The sequence below is a fragment of the Falco biarmicus genome, chromosome 1 (genome assembly GCF_023638135.1).
Source record: "Falco biarmicus isolate bFalBia1 chromosome 1, bFalBia1.pri, whole genome shotgun sequence".
Lineage (NCBI taxonomy): Eukaryota > Metazoa > Chordata > Aves > Falconiformes > Falconidae > Falco > Falco biarmicus.
In genome coordinates this window covers 85,945,184-85,961,430 of record NC_079288.1, presented here as the reverse complement: position 1 = coordinate 85,961,430, position 16,247 = coordinate 85,945,184, and positions in this window count along the sequence as shown.

The window sequence follows — 16,247 nt, the reverse complement described above, 5'->3', positions numbered from 1 at the left end:
CTGAAAACAGGTTTTTCATGTTAATGAGTAGTTAAGCTAAGTAAACTATATATTTGCTGACTTTGAGATACGCAAACTTTCCCCAAAGACAAATAAGATAAGGGTATAATCTGAAGTATTTTAGGAATCTTGTGGCAACATGCTTAGATTAGTCCAAAGGGATAGCCATGTTTCTTTTTTGAGCATCCTTTCCTGAGCAGATTTGAGATAACCCTTGCGCAAGGAGAGCATTATGTCTAATCTGTTGCAAAGCTGTATGTGCTTTTTACTAATAATCTAATAAACTGAGCCGAGCTCTGAAATGTGGAGTGCGTTTATACATTTATGGCTATTAATGTAATATAAAATAATGCCATTTCACAGTGGTTGATGAGTCGGAGTGTGAAGAGTGTCACAGTCCAGCAGAATACAATAGAGGACTTACAAGAGCACTTCAGTATATGACCAATAACTATTAAATAATCAAATACATAGGAGCAATCTGCAGAAAAAAAACCCACCTTGTATGTAATAACAAGTCTCAGCACACAGGAGGTGAAGCTAAGATAGCTGGGAAAGGTGTTAGGTCACAGACCACTTGGCCCAATGCCAAGGCTGAGATGCCTTTGGGAAAACATCATCTATTAACCAGATTGGAACAGAAAAATTGTAAGAAAAAGGGCACATGAACAATGCAGAGTCACAACAAGCTGCCAGCCAGCATAATAGTAATGCCATTATAGTAGGGCTTTTGCTCAAAGGCTTCGAAAGACTGAGGTGCAAAAAGACTTAAAGGGCTTGTGGCAAAAGGCACATGCTTAGGAGATGGGTTGTTGGCTTCTAACTCCATCCGTCTCAGCTAACTCTCCAAGCAGCTTTTTAAAGGTCACACAACAGAAGGAGTTCAGTGGAAGGTATAGCAGCCTGTTTGGAGAAATCTTGTCTACATGCATGCGGCTAAAACCCAGGTAGGAGTTACAGTATCTGTCATGAGCTCTTATAGTGAAGAGAGAGCTAACTGGAAAATGGGAGTCCTCCTGATCACCGCAGAGTGGATAGGGAGAGGCAGGGTTCTTGCTGTACTGCATTCATCTCTGGAGCTCCCAACAAAAGAAGAACATGGACCTGCTGGGGCACGTCCAGAGGAGAGCTGTGAAGATGTTCAGAGGGCTGGAGCAGCCCTCCTGTGAAGACAGGCTGGGAGAGCTGGGGTTGCTCAGCCTGGAGAGGAGAAGGCTGCGGGGAGACCTTGGAGCAACTTCCCAGTGCCTAAAGGGGGCTTGTAAGAAAGATGGGGACAGACTTTTCAGTAGGGCCTGTAGTGACAGGACAAGGAGGAATGGCTTTAAACTGAAAGAGGGGAGATTTAGATCAGATATTAGGAATAAATTCTTTACTGTGGGGGTAGTAAGGCACTGGCACGGGCTGCCCAGAGCAGCTGTGGATGCCCCATCCCTGGCAGTGTCCAAGGCCAGGTTGGACGGGGCTTGGAGCAACCTGGGCTAGTGGAAGGTGTCCCTGCATGGCAGGGGGTGGAACCAGATGGTCTTTAAGGTGCCTTCCAACCTAAACCATTCTATGGTTCTGTGATTCCAGCTCAGAAAACATGCAAAAGAAGTCTCATATTTTCAATACAGTGGAATCCATGGAAGAAAGTACCATGACTAAGACTTATTTCTTTGTTTGCAAGTTGAATTTTTGTTGCTAATAAGCCTAGCAACTATTTTAATTAGTGGTTGTGAAGATGAGCTGTGAATATATCAGGTTCTGGTCCCTGATGAGCTCGAGTCAATATTGGAGCCTCCTGACTTTGGATGGAAGGGAAATTTCTTCAATGGATGGATGGATGGATAAAAAGATCAGTTCACAAATCCAGTTCTAATTTAAAAACATTCCTATCTTTCCGAGTACACCATTTTTTACCCCACAAAGCCTGTGCTTCAGCAGTTGACATAAGGCAATAAACACATAAATGATGGTGACCAGACCTGCATATGAAGAATCTCAGCTGCTAACTACCTGGCTGCAGTTGACCTGAGTATTTCTGGGAGCAAGGTGCAACCTGGAAAGTCCCCGAGAATACGTGTGTGTCAATGTGCTTTACAAGTCCTTGGCACTCCAGGCACATGCGTAATACTCAGCTTGGTCTAGCAGAAGCAAAGACACACTGCCAGCCTGTGAATCATATAAAAACTTTGGTTCCCTGGGATATGGACCAACAATCTCCTTGAGGTGTCTGAGACCATGAGGCTGAATAATGGCTGCAATAGGTCCAGTCTTGAAGTTCAGGCATTGCATGGTACCCTTAGGTACACTGCACCTTTGGAGATACATGAAACACCTCAGGCTCCAGCCCTGTCAACCAAAATTATTTTGTCCCAGCAAAAGTACACTTTAAAAGACAGCAGGGCACACAACATTCACTTTGCTATTTTGGACTATTTACACATTTAACATCATGGGGCAGCTGAGCACCAGGACATTGTATTCATACTGAATGCATTTTGGAGAGGTTCACCCATGTAGCACTTCCAGAGGAATTCAGAGTAGGGAGATTTGATCCAATTGCCTGAGCTGCAGAACAACTCTGAGCAGAACCCTGAAGGGTCAATGACTGGTTACGTTAAAAAGCCAGAAAAATGGCTATGTGCCACAAAGCACTGAGCAGTAGTTAGCGGCTGTTATCCCCTGGAAAATGAGCCTAATTATTCAGATGGGCTGGTAATGATTACCCCTGAAATAGTTTAGACCAGCCAGTCCTGTGAAAGCTTTGACATGTATCCAAAGCTCTGTCCTTTCTATCAGCCTTCCATCCCTGTAATCATGACTGTCCCTTTGGCGGCTTAACCTTTCACAGCAGAACAGAAATGGCCAGGCAATAAAAATGCCCCTGAAACAGTCCCCTGAACTAAGCACAGGCTAAGAAACTGTTACAATAGATTTTATTTAAGCACAGTCGTAACTCTTTTATTATCCTTGTGGATAAACTCTGAAATTGTCAATAAAAGGACAAAATCTGAAGGAAACCAATTTGAAAGCTGTGCTGCATCATTCCAGAGAGAGCCAGTAATAAGCTCATGCAAGTCCATGCTGGGACACGTACCCATGATGGGATTGACACTTTCAGGTTTCACTGCCTGCGTGCAAGTTCAAGTTCAGCATTTCCTGGTGGGTGATAGCCTCCTTACTACTATCGATTAATGTAGAGCCTTCTGGGTGGATTTCAAAAGGAGAAAAATAAGGAGAAAAAAAATCCCAAACCAGTCAAGGAGCTTAATTGTTTCAGCTCTTACATACCTACTGTGTTGCAGGAAAGTGGCTGTATCACAGCATGCTACTTCTGATGCCTGCACCACCATAGCCCCCAGGCTAAGATAGCTGAGGCTTATGGGGAGCTTGCTGGGTTGACTACCAGGTCTAGAGGATGTGGTGGGATGTGAGACCCAGGGCAAGACACCATGATCCCAGAGGTCCCTTCCTGCCTAGAGTTCCTATGAGAACATCCTGCCCCCTCTCTCCCTCTTCTCCATCATCCCCTTCCCCCTCTTTCACAGTCTGCAGAGGAAGAACCACCCCAAATTCAGCCCAGCCCAAGTCCACTGTCACCTGAATGTGCAGAAACAGGTTCCACCAAGGCTCTTGCTGGGCTGTGCTTCACCTGCTGCCTCCAGTGCATCATTCCTTCAGCAGAAAAGTGGAGAGAGATCGCTTTTCAAATATTTTTTGTTTGATCCTCCACAAAAGTCTTGTGTTTTCTTTTCCAAAAGTCAGAATAGTCCTTGCTCATAGTTTCAAGCAAATATGTCTGCTTGTGGAAAAAGTCACACCTTAGGAGTTTTCTTTGGGAAAGCAGAAAGTTACGGGAGGTCTGAGTGAGGAAAGCAGGAGAAAAGCTAGAGATGGTGTTTATGTTTAAGGCTGTCACTGCCCCTTTTGCTCTGCTGATTTATTTTTTTTTAATCAGCAGATCTCAAAAAATTTTTTTGAGTAAGTAAGGTAAGATTCCATACCTCATTTAAAAAGTAGGTGAAGTGCATTGCCCCTATCATGTGTTTTATGCCTTTGTCAGAACTGGAAATAGAACTGAGTCTCTTGTGCAATGCACTGCCCACTCTGCTCCACTGCCTGAGAAAGCAAAAAATATCCTTGAGTCCCCCAGAGCACTTTATAGATAAATGCTCTGTAACACGTTGGCATTAAAATGGTCATTTGTTGTGCTGGAAAGGCACTTCCGGCACTTGGTGCTTAGCAGGCCCATAGTCACATCCAAGAAACCTTTGTGTCATTAGTGCCCCACGGTGCAGTGGGCTCCATGTCCTGCTAGGTTCTGCCCATGAGCAGGGACCCATCAAAGGGAGCTGCAGCCCTGGAAATGGCAGCAGAATTTGGGCAAGGTAGCTTGAAAATTAGCTTGCTTTTGCACATATGGACAGATCCTGGGAAAGATGACAGCTCACCCAAAGCAGTCACAACTAATGTTTCATGGACCATAAAGGTTGTGAGGGGCCATTGCACATTTCTCCCATGAGCTCCTTTGCAATGCAGGGCAAAGAATAATTTTGGCATTTGGATGCTAACTAACTTTTGGCTGTATGGTACAGTAGTACAGTTGCCTACTTTATTTTATTTCTAGCCTACTGCTGACAGATACCTGAGGGAGGACTTTTCTGCTTATTTCACACTGTGGCAATGCTTGCCCAACTCAGCTGGCCATGGGGAACACAGTGAAGAAATTAAAATTGAAATTTGGCACACAAGATCACTTTGCTTCACTTCAGAGAAGTGTTCATGGGCAGTTGAAGTAGAGCATGGGGAACAACACATCCCCATCTTAAATACACTTTTGTTTGCTTTAAAACTCCGGTTGTCAATTCTGTGCCTTCCATTTAATCTGCCTCCATCTCCCCAGCACTGTCAATGGTTAGAAATAAAAAGGGGTAGCTTGAATGAAACAACACTTTCAATGCTTCCAGTTATTTGTCAACAGCCTCTTACAAATGCAATAGAATTTTCTCCCAGAAGAGATGTTGGTTTTACTGGTGATTTGTGTTATTCCCCTTCTCTTGTACACAATGACAAAACAAAGATGATATGTGGTTTTGATTTGCTTTTTTCTTCCTTACTTCAGTCATCTCTAGAGGTAGAAATGAGATGTATAAAATTCCCAGGTCAAGTTCTGCTCTTTGTCAGTGTGTCATCCATCCCAAATGACAGATCCTGCCTTTGTGATTTTGGGCTGGCCACCTTTTTACAGCAGAGGTCTTGGGGCCAAAGCTGGAGTTAATGAGGAGTCCATCACCAGCACAGGCTGAAGACTGCCATGCATTGCTGTAGACATTGCACTGTTCCAGCCCCCATAACACAGCTTGTCCATGTCTGTGCATCCCTGCACTGTGCAAAGACATGTTTTAGGGGTTCTATCATGCACCAGTGGGTTATATGCACCTGAGTCGCTAAAGAGTCCCAGGACACAGCCTCCAGCTGTGAGATTTTACCCTGCTCTGGTGCTTTCCTGGACAGCACAATCTCAGGGCATGCCACCTGTCCAGGACCGTTCCCGAAAGGCCAGACGACAAAGTCATTCTGTTTGGGGAGAAAAAAGTGTGAACATGATGTGTGCCTTGCAGCCAGAAAACAGATCCTGTCTCCTTTTATTCTCCACTGTATTTATTGAAAATGTAGAAATAATTTGTGAAATTTGTGTTTGTTCCTTCTTCACTACTCATGAAGCTATCAGCACCTGTGGGCAACAGGGTGCTCAGTACTTACTGATCACATTCTGGCTGGGAGTTTGTTTGACTGCGTGGCTCATCGGCAGATGCCTCCCAGTTTAGCCTCATGGCATCTCCAAGCAGACGTGTGCAGGACAGAGAGCAGCAAGGGAAGGAAGCCGTATGGCCCACACCTGAATAAGGGCAGAGCATCCATTAGGGCAGTTACAGCTACGCCTCTTAAGAGTTTTGGCTTATTTGGCAATAAATTCACAGACTGCTTTTGCACCTCAGTTTACCCAGAAGCAAAACAGAGAGGATCCCAGGGTGTGAGGACTGTGCATGCTGACCTGGCCATTAGCAGGATTGTTCTGCATTGGGGATTCTCCAAAATGGTATTATTGATTTTCTGCATCATGTGGCAATTGTTTAGTACAGCTTTTGAATGTCTGAAGTCCTTTCATGCTTGGAAGAAAGTGTGACTGTAGAAGTCCCATTCACAGCAGAACAGAAAGGGCTTGAAAACCATTCACAATAATAAGGGAACTTTTGGAAATGAAACTTTTTATTTTATCTCGTGTTTTTAATTTGCCAGACAAGTGTGAGAGAAGTGCTTAGAAAGACAGCAGCATAAATAACAAGGCAAAGATAAAAGCCACAATCTCCTGCTTAAGCTTTAATTTTCCATAGCATTTAGGTCACATTATAGTGTTTGTAGCATTTTGCCATTCTGAGCTAAAAAGGAGCAGCAGAAAATAAAAGGTTTTTTTGCCTTAAAGAGCAATACTGGTGATGTGGTTAGAGAGCATCTTGCTCAGATGGAAGAGAGATACAAAGAGGAAGCCCAGGTATTGTCCAGCTCTTCTAAGTGGAGAATGTCTGATATGAAATAAGCTTCAGACTCCCTCAGTCACATCACAGGCACTGGGGATCATTTCCACCTCATATTTTTATGAAAATTTTATCTTCAATATGGCATAATATTTTTAAGACTTTACCCTGCTTTTCAAAATTGGGTAACATTGTAAAAAGGGCTAACATTTTTTTGGGCTGACACAGGAAGACAGATGACATACACAGTGTGACTGTGCACCCTCATTTCCTAAGGACATTAGGCTAAAAAGCAAGTGACCTGGCTCATAGCAGTTTATTCCCTGGTTTCCCTTCTCTACGGGGATGCTACGAGATTTTTATTCTTTTCTAGAGCAGTGAACAGAAATTACCTGGTTACTGCAAATCTATACCACTAAAATGGAAATAATTTTATTTGCTCCTTTGGCAAACGAGTGATACCCTCAGTGGAGCTATTCTGATTCATATGTCTGTGAGACACTGTTATAATTACTGAACGTCCTGCCTTCCACAGGTCTGGGGACTTCACAGAGCCCTGCAAAAGTTCTGCCACAGTGTCTGAGGCTCCAAGAAATCACTTCAAGCACACCATTCCTTTAACCTCCAGTGTTATTTATCAGCATTTCTTTTAAGGCTCTGGCCCTTACCATTTCTGGAGTCATCACAGCAAGTGTATGGGTCACTGTTGTGATAAGCTCAATTTTCTTAGCAGCCGTGATGTGCTTGTGTCTGTCTTTCCTTAACAGAAAGTCCCTTACCCCTTGCATGCTGTCAGCCATGTGGGAAGCTTCAATCCCCTCCACGTATGAACAAATGATCACTATCTGGACCATTAATGGTGCTCTATGAATGGTGTGAAACAGGTGCAGCCTGATGCTATTGACCTCATGGCTGCATTGGTGCTATCAGCAGGCACAGAACTCTTTCTGCTCTGCATCTGAGGAGTGGCAGTTTGGAGATGAACTGAGAACATATTAACAAATTGTGTTTCCATGAGGTGAAATGCAAGGAGGTGAAGCTACTCACAGCTTCAAAGAGGTTTCCAAATCTCTTCGGTTTGCCCCATATGAGGGCAAATAACAGTCCTTCAGGAGGTTATAATAGAGGTAGCCTGGAAAATATAACACTTAGAAGAGCAAATTGCCTTTGTGCTGCTACAACTCTTTTTGACTTGGGTGGGGAGAGAAATCCTCTATCACATTCAGAGCTGGATGATGGACCAGAAGGCAGGGAAAGGGAGAGGGAAGAATCTGGTCTTTAGACCAGAGAGAAACTGAAAATAGTGTTTTATACTGGTGATCCAGCTATAGGGAAGACACTGAACTCAGCACCTGGGAGGATGTCAACCTGCATCTCTCTGCCTGCAGACAGGGAAAATATGCTCAAATAATGGATAATGACTGATACCTGCAAGGCCATCTGGCTCCCTTTTGCATGACTGGGTCAGAGTTAGGGCTCTAGCTGTCCCATCTGGCTGCTCCATCCAAGAAAAATGAAGAAAACCAGGAGAGGGCTAACCTCATCCCAGCCCAAATGAGACAGGGGTAACAGGTACTGTCTTAAAAGTGGTTCAAGGTAGCCTATGTAATTGCACATCAAGTTGGCAGTCATGCAACAGTGTGTGTGTTGGGGGCAGGGGGATGCTTTAGATACTGGCACTATGGACCTGCTGGGGCACACCTACTCTCAGTCAAAGGGGAGGCCACAACAGTAGTTTTGGGTCCTTCCCCATGTTGGGCAAAGGACCACATGCCCAAGCAGCAGTTTGCCCTTTAACTCTGTCCTGACATGCATAACAGAAAGGAGAAAAACATGTACTTTTGAAGATATGAATGAATCAAAGAGCTGGTTCATGGAGCAGTAAGGATGAGAGAGGAGGCAAGACACCTGGAGAAAGGCATATGAGCAGGGATGGGTTGTATTGGGTTTGGGCGAACACGGCTGCAAGGGAAACAGAGCTGGGAGACCAGCATGCCCAGCAAAGATGCAGTATCATTTGGCAGTCAAGGCTGCAGGATTTTTAAATCTCTCCTGGTAAAACCTTGATATTCAACACAAAGAAAACCTGACATTGCACCTTGATCATCTTCCCCAAACATATTAAGGGGGGGAGGGGAACCACCATGATTTTTTCTTTCTCCAAATATCTCTTTTCCTTCTGAAGTGGTGGAAAATGTTCTGATTCTATACTTTTCCTTAAAAAAACACAAGGAACCCTTCCTTCTCCTTGTAAAAAAAAAAAAAAAGACAATGCACAATATAGGTGAAAATGACACATCCTTCAGCTTTTTTATATTGAAACCACTAAGCAAAAAAGATAAAAAAGGAAATTTAGGGCGATTTTCTCTCATTCATCCCCCATTTTTGTTCTGAGAAAACAAGTCCACCTGACCAAAAAGACATGTTCAGAATGAAAATGTAGGGGTCTGATTCTCTTCTCACTAGCATTCATCTGAAATAAGTGAGAGCTCAAAGGGTATGTCTGTGCTGGTAAATAAAAGAGGACCAAGAAGCAATCCCAAATCTTTAGTCAAAGTGATGTACCATGCCTCATGTCTGCACTACTTCACATTAGCTCCATCTTGAACAGACCATGTTCATACTACAGAGCCCCTGGGAGGACTTTTTATCACCAGCGCCAAGTGGAAGGGCTGCATTTCACAACCTGAGTTACAGCCATCGGAGGGTCCCCAGGGATATTTAAGGATGCAAAGCCAAGCAGTAGTGTTGGAAAACAGAGGGAGGAAGACAACCCCCAAATTTAATCTCACTCATGCTGCCTGCTGGGAGAGGTCCTTGCAGTGAACTGCTCACTAAACCAGGGTTCGCCTTGCGCAGAGCTAGAGCCATCCAAAACAGCCAGGGATCAGACTAATGATTTTGTGGTGTGGGCAGCTGGGGAACAGGCCTCAAGTCCACTCCTTGGCAGAATTCATTTAGCAATGTTGATAAAACTTATCACAGCAAGGCTGCCAAAAAGATGGGAATCACATGCTAGAGGAACCACACACTTTGCATGGGAAATGTATGATACAGAAAGATAAACCTCATTGTTGGAAGAAAATGTGGATTGTGACTATATTTATGGTCTTATCCAGTGACCTCCCACTTACCGGGTAAGTAAATCAATCCATCTGTGACCATCGGTGTCTGCGCACTGGGTAAGCACAGACCAGCTGGGCAAAGTTGCATCACCACATCAAATGAAACATTAAGTGTGACCTGTGGAAGTTTGGTCACATCAGTTACAGAGGGGAGAACTCAGAGAGGAAAATGTACTTTGGGCTGCTCAACGTATTTAAGAGGAAAAAAGGGAATGCTTTTCCCCAAGCCATTTTGGCAAAGAATGACAGGAAATTTCAAGTGACACTATCAAATACTGGTCATCCTCTAAATGCCATTGGGGTGGCAGGAATGGTGGGGGCTCGCAGGCTGCGAGGTAGGAACACACAGGAGGTCTGTTCATCTGTCCATGTGGGGTGTCTGCACCAGTCCTGCAGCTCACAGGACTTGGGGATTCCCATGCTTCCCAGCTCATTTGCCGAGAGCATTATAATTAGGAAGAGTGGTTTAATTTCTAACCAAAATCCACTTTCCTGCAAAGGAAAGTAATTACTTTGTGTCCTGCCCCAAAAGGTATTTCCCAGACACAAAGAACAATGATCCATCTTCTTATATGCAGTACTTTTTCAGGTGGGCAGACCATTGTATCCTCCCTCCAGTTTTCCTATTTCTAGACTAAAAAAACCTCAATTCTTTCAATGATTCATTACAGTCATTTTTTTTTAACACAACTGCCACTCTTGTTGAACTCTGGATTTCCTTCAATTCATTTTGGACTTTCTTAAAAAGAACTCCCCTAGACTGGATGTGAGATTATAGGTAAAGCTTCACCCATTTCTAAGCACAGAGAATTAATTTCTTCTCATATCTAAGACAAAGAATTTTTTTAGGCCCAAGAAAGAATCCTTAACTTTTTTTTTTTCTTCTCCAAACAGCATGAAAAGAAACTAGGAGGAGACAGAGAGAAGGAGAATCTTTTTCAGAAGTCATCCTGCCACCTGCAGCACTCCTCACTGCAAGATCCTGTGGATGCCCAACATTTACATAGCTTCAGGAAGAGAGTGGATGGAATTATGGAAGAAAAAAAAAAAAATCATCGAAGAAACATCCACCCAGGGTTATCAAAGTATGACAGCTGTCCTGTCTGGGGAAGGTGTATCCTTATATGCTTGACCCATTCTTAGTCAGGCTTCTTCTTCAACTGATGGACAAAATGTGAGTCCATGTTTTAGAGGTAAATTTAATGGCCCATCAGTGGACGGAGGTAAATTTTTAGAGGTAAATTTAATGGACCATCCAACAATGGTCCCCTTGCTGAGGGACCTTATCTTGATGCAGAAGAATGCCAGGTATCCCTGTGCCTTCCTTGGAGAAGTCTGACTATTTTCAGGTTGGTGATGCTGAGCTGGGAAGAAGGGTAGAATGAAAAGCAGAACGTATGACTTGCACTGCAGCATGTCTGCTGCTCTCTGAAGGTGTGTCTGCAGCCCACCGTGTTGCTTCAGGAACTTTCCTATGCACAGAGGTAAGCAGCAACTATTAGTTCCCCAAAATTCACCCACCACAGGAATTCAGTTGTTGATGAATGGTCTTTTAGCTGCTCACAAAGGAGCTGTGTTAGATAGCATCCTCCCCTGCTTGGTGAAAGAGAGAAAGAGCACCCAGGCTTTGCTCGTTGGCATCATTAAGCAGAAGCAACTTAATTTCCTTCAGTTCCCTTGTGCTTCAAGAAGGTTTTAGTGTGCTGTGTTTCAGCTAGCACTGTTGGACAGCCAGGATCTGTCTCTGCATCCCTGTCTCTGCAAAGACCAGTCCCACAAAGGCTCAGCCACCTGGCCTTATCACTCCAGGATGCTCAGTTTTGCTCTTCTTGCAAGTTTCTCACCTTACTGTCCCCAGGCGGTTCCTTGTTGTCACAGCACTCTTCAAACTATCAGGCTGCAACAAGGTCTTTCATCATCTCATACCAGCACACCCTTCATGCCAGTCCCTCTGCTGCCTTCTCCTCGCCTCATCCAGGGCCTGCTCCTTCCTCAGCTGCTCCCTCTTCATTGGCTCTCAACCACTTAACAGAACCAGCCACAGCTGCACCTTGTCCATATCAGTCAACCCGCCACCTCTGAAGCCAACCCACAGTAGTATATTATCAATGCTAATTAACCCAGCTTCATTCTTCTACAATTCCCCCTTTTTTTCTTGTTAACAGTTCATACCTCATGTTTTTACCAATCATCACAAACTTTTTACAAATAAACTTTTCATACAGTCCTCTATAACTCCTCTACAATTCCCCCCACCCCACCCCTTTTTTTTTTTCCCCCTTTTTAACATTTCATACCATAGGTATTTAACAATCAACATAACCTTTTTACAAATAAACTTTTCATACTCTCCGGACAACTTGTCCCTGAATTCCTTCTTCACTTTTATCTTGGGCTTTTCATCTTCTGCAGGTTGATCACCTTTCTTCTTATCTGATTTCTTAGCATCTGGGATTTTGATTTCTTCAGAGGGTGGTTCTGATGAACTTGTAGTACCCTGTCCTTTCACCTCTTGGGTCACACTGGACAGTAACCTGAGTGAGCTTGCAGCAGCAGCAGATCTAGAATACAGCACTAACACATCATTCTGTGTCCTGAAAAACTTCTTAACATCTTTGTGGTCTCCCATTTCTTCTACAAGTGGAGACACCTTCAACAAGCATGTAAATGCCAGCAAGAATACCAGCAGCCCGAGCAGAGCAGCAACGGCCGGAGCTGCTCACGGTACCGCGCTGCTCCCGCGCCTTCCCCCGGCACAGCCATCACCGCTGTCTGGCCGGAACTGCTCTGGACCCGCCACTGCTGCAGGCTGCTGCCATGTCTGGCCACGTACTCTGCTGCTATCGCCTGTTACCCTCAGTCTCTAAACTCCACGGCAGTTGGGCTTCCTTCTCTTTGATCCCAACAGCTCACCTTTACCAGTGTCTGATCCAGATCCCCAGGCTCTTCCCGCCTATCTCAACATGATCTGGATCACAGGCTATACCCACCTGTCTCCACTGTATTGGGCACCGCTGTCACCACTCAAAACTTCAAACATCCCCCAGCACAGCCATCACCACTGTCACCACTCATTACACGCAGTCTCATAATCCGAAGGGCCTCACACAGGGCACCAATTGTCACAGCACTCTCCAGACTATCAGGCTGCAACAAGGTCTTTCACCATCTCATACCAGCACACTTTTCATGCCAGTCCCTCTGCTGCCTTGTCCTCACCTCATCCAGGGCCCACTCTCTCTTCTCTTACTTCTTTCTCTCTCTGCTTTTTCCTCGGCTGCTCTCTCTTCATTGGCTCTCAACCACTTAACTTAACCAGCCACAGCTGCACCTTATCTACATCAGCCAACCCACCGCCCCTGAAGCCAGCCCACAGCTGTATATTACCAATGATAATTAACCCAGCCTCATTCCTCTACACCTTGTCTGGGGGCTCTGCTTCCTGAAGCTCTGTGATGCAGGCAGTGGGCAACCAGGCAGGCAGTGTTTCCCCCATGCTTAGTCTGCAATGAGTATTTACACTTTGGAAGCCGGGGCAGTCCTGTCCAGCCTCACACCCTGGCTGTGCTGGGTAGTGCTCTCTCCTCTGCAGCTCAAATAAAAACAGTTTCTGCCTGCCTTTTATGAATAGGGTTTATTTTACTATCTTGCAGACACCCCAAGTCTACAGGAGTGAACGCAGCTTATGGGAGGTGCCAGTGGAGGGAAATTCACTGTTCCAGCAGCAAAATGTCTGATGCACAAGGGAGCAAGAAAACCACTTCTGCATGAAAGGGGATGACATTTCAGCTACAAGGTAAAAATGAAACAGTACCAGAAAGAGCAAGAAGCAAACACACATCTGATAGCAGGCAGTCCATGAAAATCAGCATAGGCTTTAAACAACATTGAAAAACACTTAACAGCAATAGACACCTGAATCCCAGATCCACCATTTCTGCTGGGGAGTTTTCACACCACCAAGGAAAAAACCAAAGTGCTTGGTGTTTTTTCACAGAATGTTACAGTGGGTACAAGCCAGAGCTTGTCCATCAATGGCAAGAGTTGCAGGAGTGGAGCTATCCTGCAGGGCTCGTAGTGCTCTAGGAGGAAGAAATGCACCATCCCCTGAAATATTCTGGTTAAGTGAAGATATTAGAACTGTTAAGTTCAACAGATGGTAGTGCTGATCTTTGTAATTTCTGCACTTTCCCTGCTGCAGAAGTTCTCAACATTTTTCTGGTTTGCAGCTACCTCTGTTTTCTGCTGCCTGGTAGATCCCTGAATAGCAAACTTCAGCTGCTGACGATGGTTTTGATTTCTTAATTACTTTCCATGGGGTCAGAGGCAGCCCAGAGACCCCATTTCCCCTTGGGATTTGTAGACAACAGACTGAAGGCAACTGATAAGTTTATTTAAGTATCTGCTCTTACTTTGAAGCCCTGGAGTTCCTATTAATAGCCTAATGATACTTCATATGTGCTTGGGGGAGGAAATTGCTCACACACACACACACACACACACGTCATTTACCCTTGAATAAAGGTAATGGGACCCTGACACTGTTCGTATGTCTCTGTGGAGGATGGGACACTGCAGCACGAGCACCGCTGAACAGCTTTGGGAAGGTAGGCGACTCATGTCTCATCAGCCTGGAGCAGTGGCAGAGGAAGCTGTGACTGTTTACTCCAAACATACAGGCAATGTTGCAGCGTTTAATCACTAGAGGCAACATCGTGTCTAGCTTAACCTCTAGCTAACAGCAGAAAAAGGACTTCCTCTGTGGACTTTTGAACTGAGTCCAGCCATTTGTTTTCTTAAGCAAGTATTTTCAGCCATGTCATTCAGGCATGATAGTAGTTAAGACTTCAGGAATGAAGAGGCTATTTGCCATAGCCCTTCAAAACTTGCCATTAACTCCTATTATAAAAAAGAAACCAAACCTTAGTTCTCATGCAAAAACTTGTTTTAACTCCAGAACCTAATTATGCGTCTTCAGAGAGTTAAAGGATAGGGTCAGTGTCTTCTCTCTACTAATGTAAGAACACATTCAATGCTCTTGTTTTGATCTTTATTTAGATTAAGAAGTACTTTCAGATCCAGGGGGTAAATTAGTCAGACCCTGGAGAAAAGTGAATATTCACTCTACTGCAAAGGAACTCTGTTCTCTCAGGAGCACCTGATGCTTGCTCTTCCTCCTCCACAACTTATCTTGTATGCCTTATGGCACAAATCAGCACCAACCTCAGTGGGTCAAAGGAACAAGGAGCACACATGGAGGAAGAAAGGGTACAGATGTCCCTGGCTCTGCTCTCTGGTTCTCCACTGCTTTGCACCTGCAGCAATCTGACAGTCTCATTTACACCACTGCAGAACAGCTGCGTTTGTGGCGCTGATATTACTCTGCCCTTTTACCAAGGAAGCTCTGAGCAGAAATTGGTCCAACAAGGGGCATGAGATGTAGCAGCATTCCCCGCTTTTCTGGCACAAGAATAAATAAGTACAGAAGGTACATTAAGGAACCAAGCATGGTCAGTCTGTGTTCCAGGGTTTCAGTGATCGGTGCCTCTATCGGGAAGATCTTCCGCCAATCTCAGTAATTGGAAAAAAAATATATACTTGGGGATTTCTGTCCCAATTAAGTTTCATAACAGAATTTAATAAATGAGAGGTACAGGGGACTAAAATTTGAAAGGAGGTCAGATTACCAAGTTCTAAACAAAGAATCTTATTTCCTTAGGCTGTGTCTCCTGTAAGAGATAGCATCTTTCCGCAGCCTCGGCTATTACTGGATGGTTTAATGTGAAAGAAGCTTTCAGGATGTGGAAAATGGGCTATTGACCACAAACACGGGTTGTTTAGGGGTTTTGTTTTTTGTTTATTTTTCAGCTGCACTAGCTGTTCTAATAAAAAAAAACATTCCCAACACTTACAAACCTTGACTTTTCTATGTCCCGTGGCCATTGCCTGCACTTCTACCATCACTTTGCCAAACACACCACTGCCACTATCCTAAGGTGGACAACCAAGCAGTGCCCAGCAATACGAATCTCACAGCCTGGACTTTCCAAGCAAATGCAAGAAGGAAAACAACTGCCTGTCCTTGCAGTATTTCAGACTGTGCCCAGTAAGAAGCCTTTTGGCAAAGAAGCAGGATGCTGTTTCTTCTCTTGTCTTTCACTGCACAGACCGAAAGCACGAGTCTTTGTCTAACATGGAAATAGATTCTGGAAAATGTGTTGCTGAAAGCAGTTTTGCAGTGCTAGGGGGGAATATCAGTAAGAGATCAGCTCTTTCTCATCTATATATTCTATTACTCAGCATCACAGGCTTGATTTTTCTAAAGCTCTCAACTAAATGCTCACCTGCTCATCACTTACCATCAAGGTGACATTTTCAGAAGAGTTCATCAGCCGTTTAGACTGAAACAAATTTTAAAAAAACCCCTCATCTTTGTCTCCCCACTTCTAAGCCAACCCCACTGAAAACCAGCATTAGTTCTGAATGGGAGGTAAGGCTATCTAAAGAGCCTGGAAACCAACGTAGGCAAACTTCTGTGTGTATATCAGCAAATGTGCAGGGATGGTTTTCAATTAGATGCCTCACCACTTCCCTGCAGCTG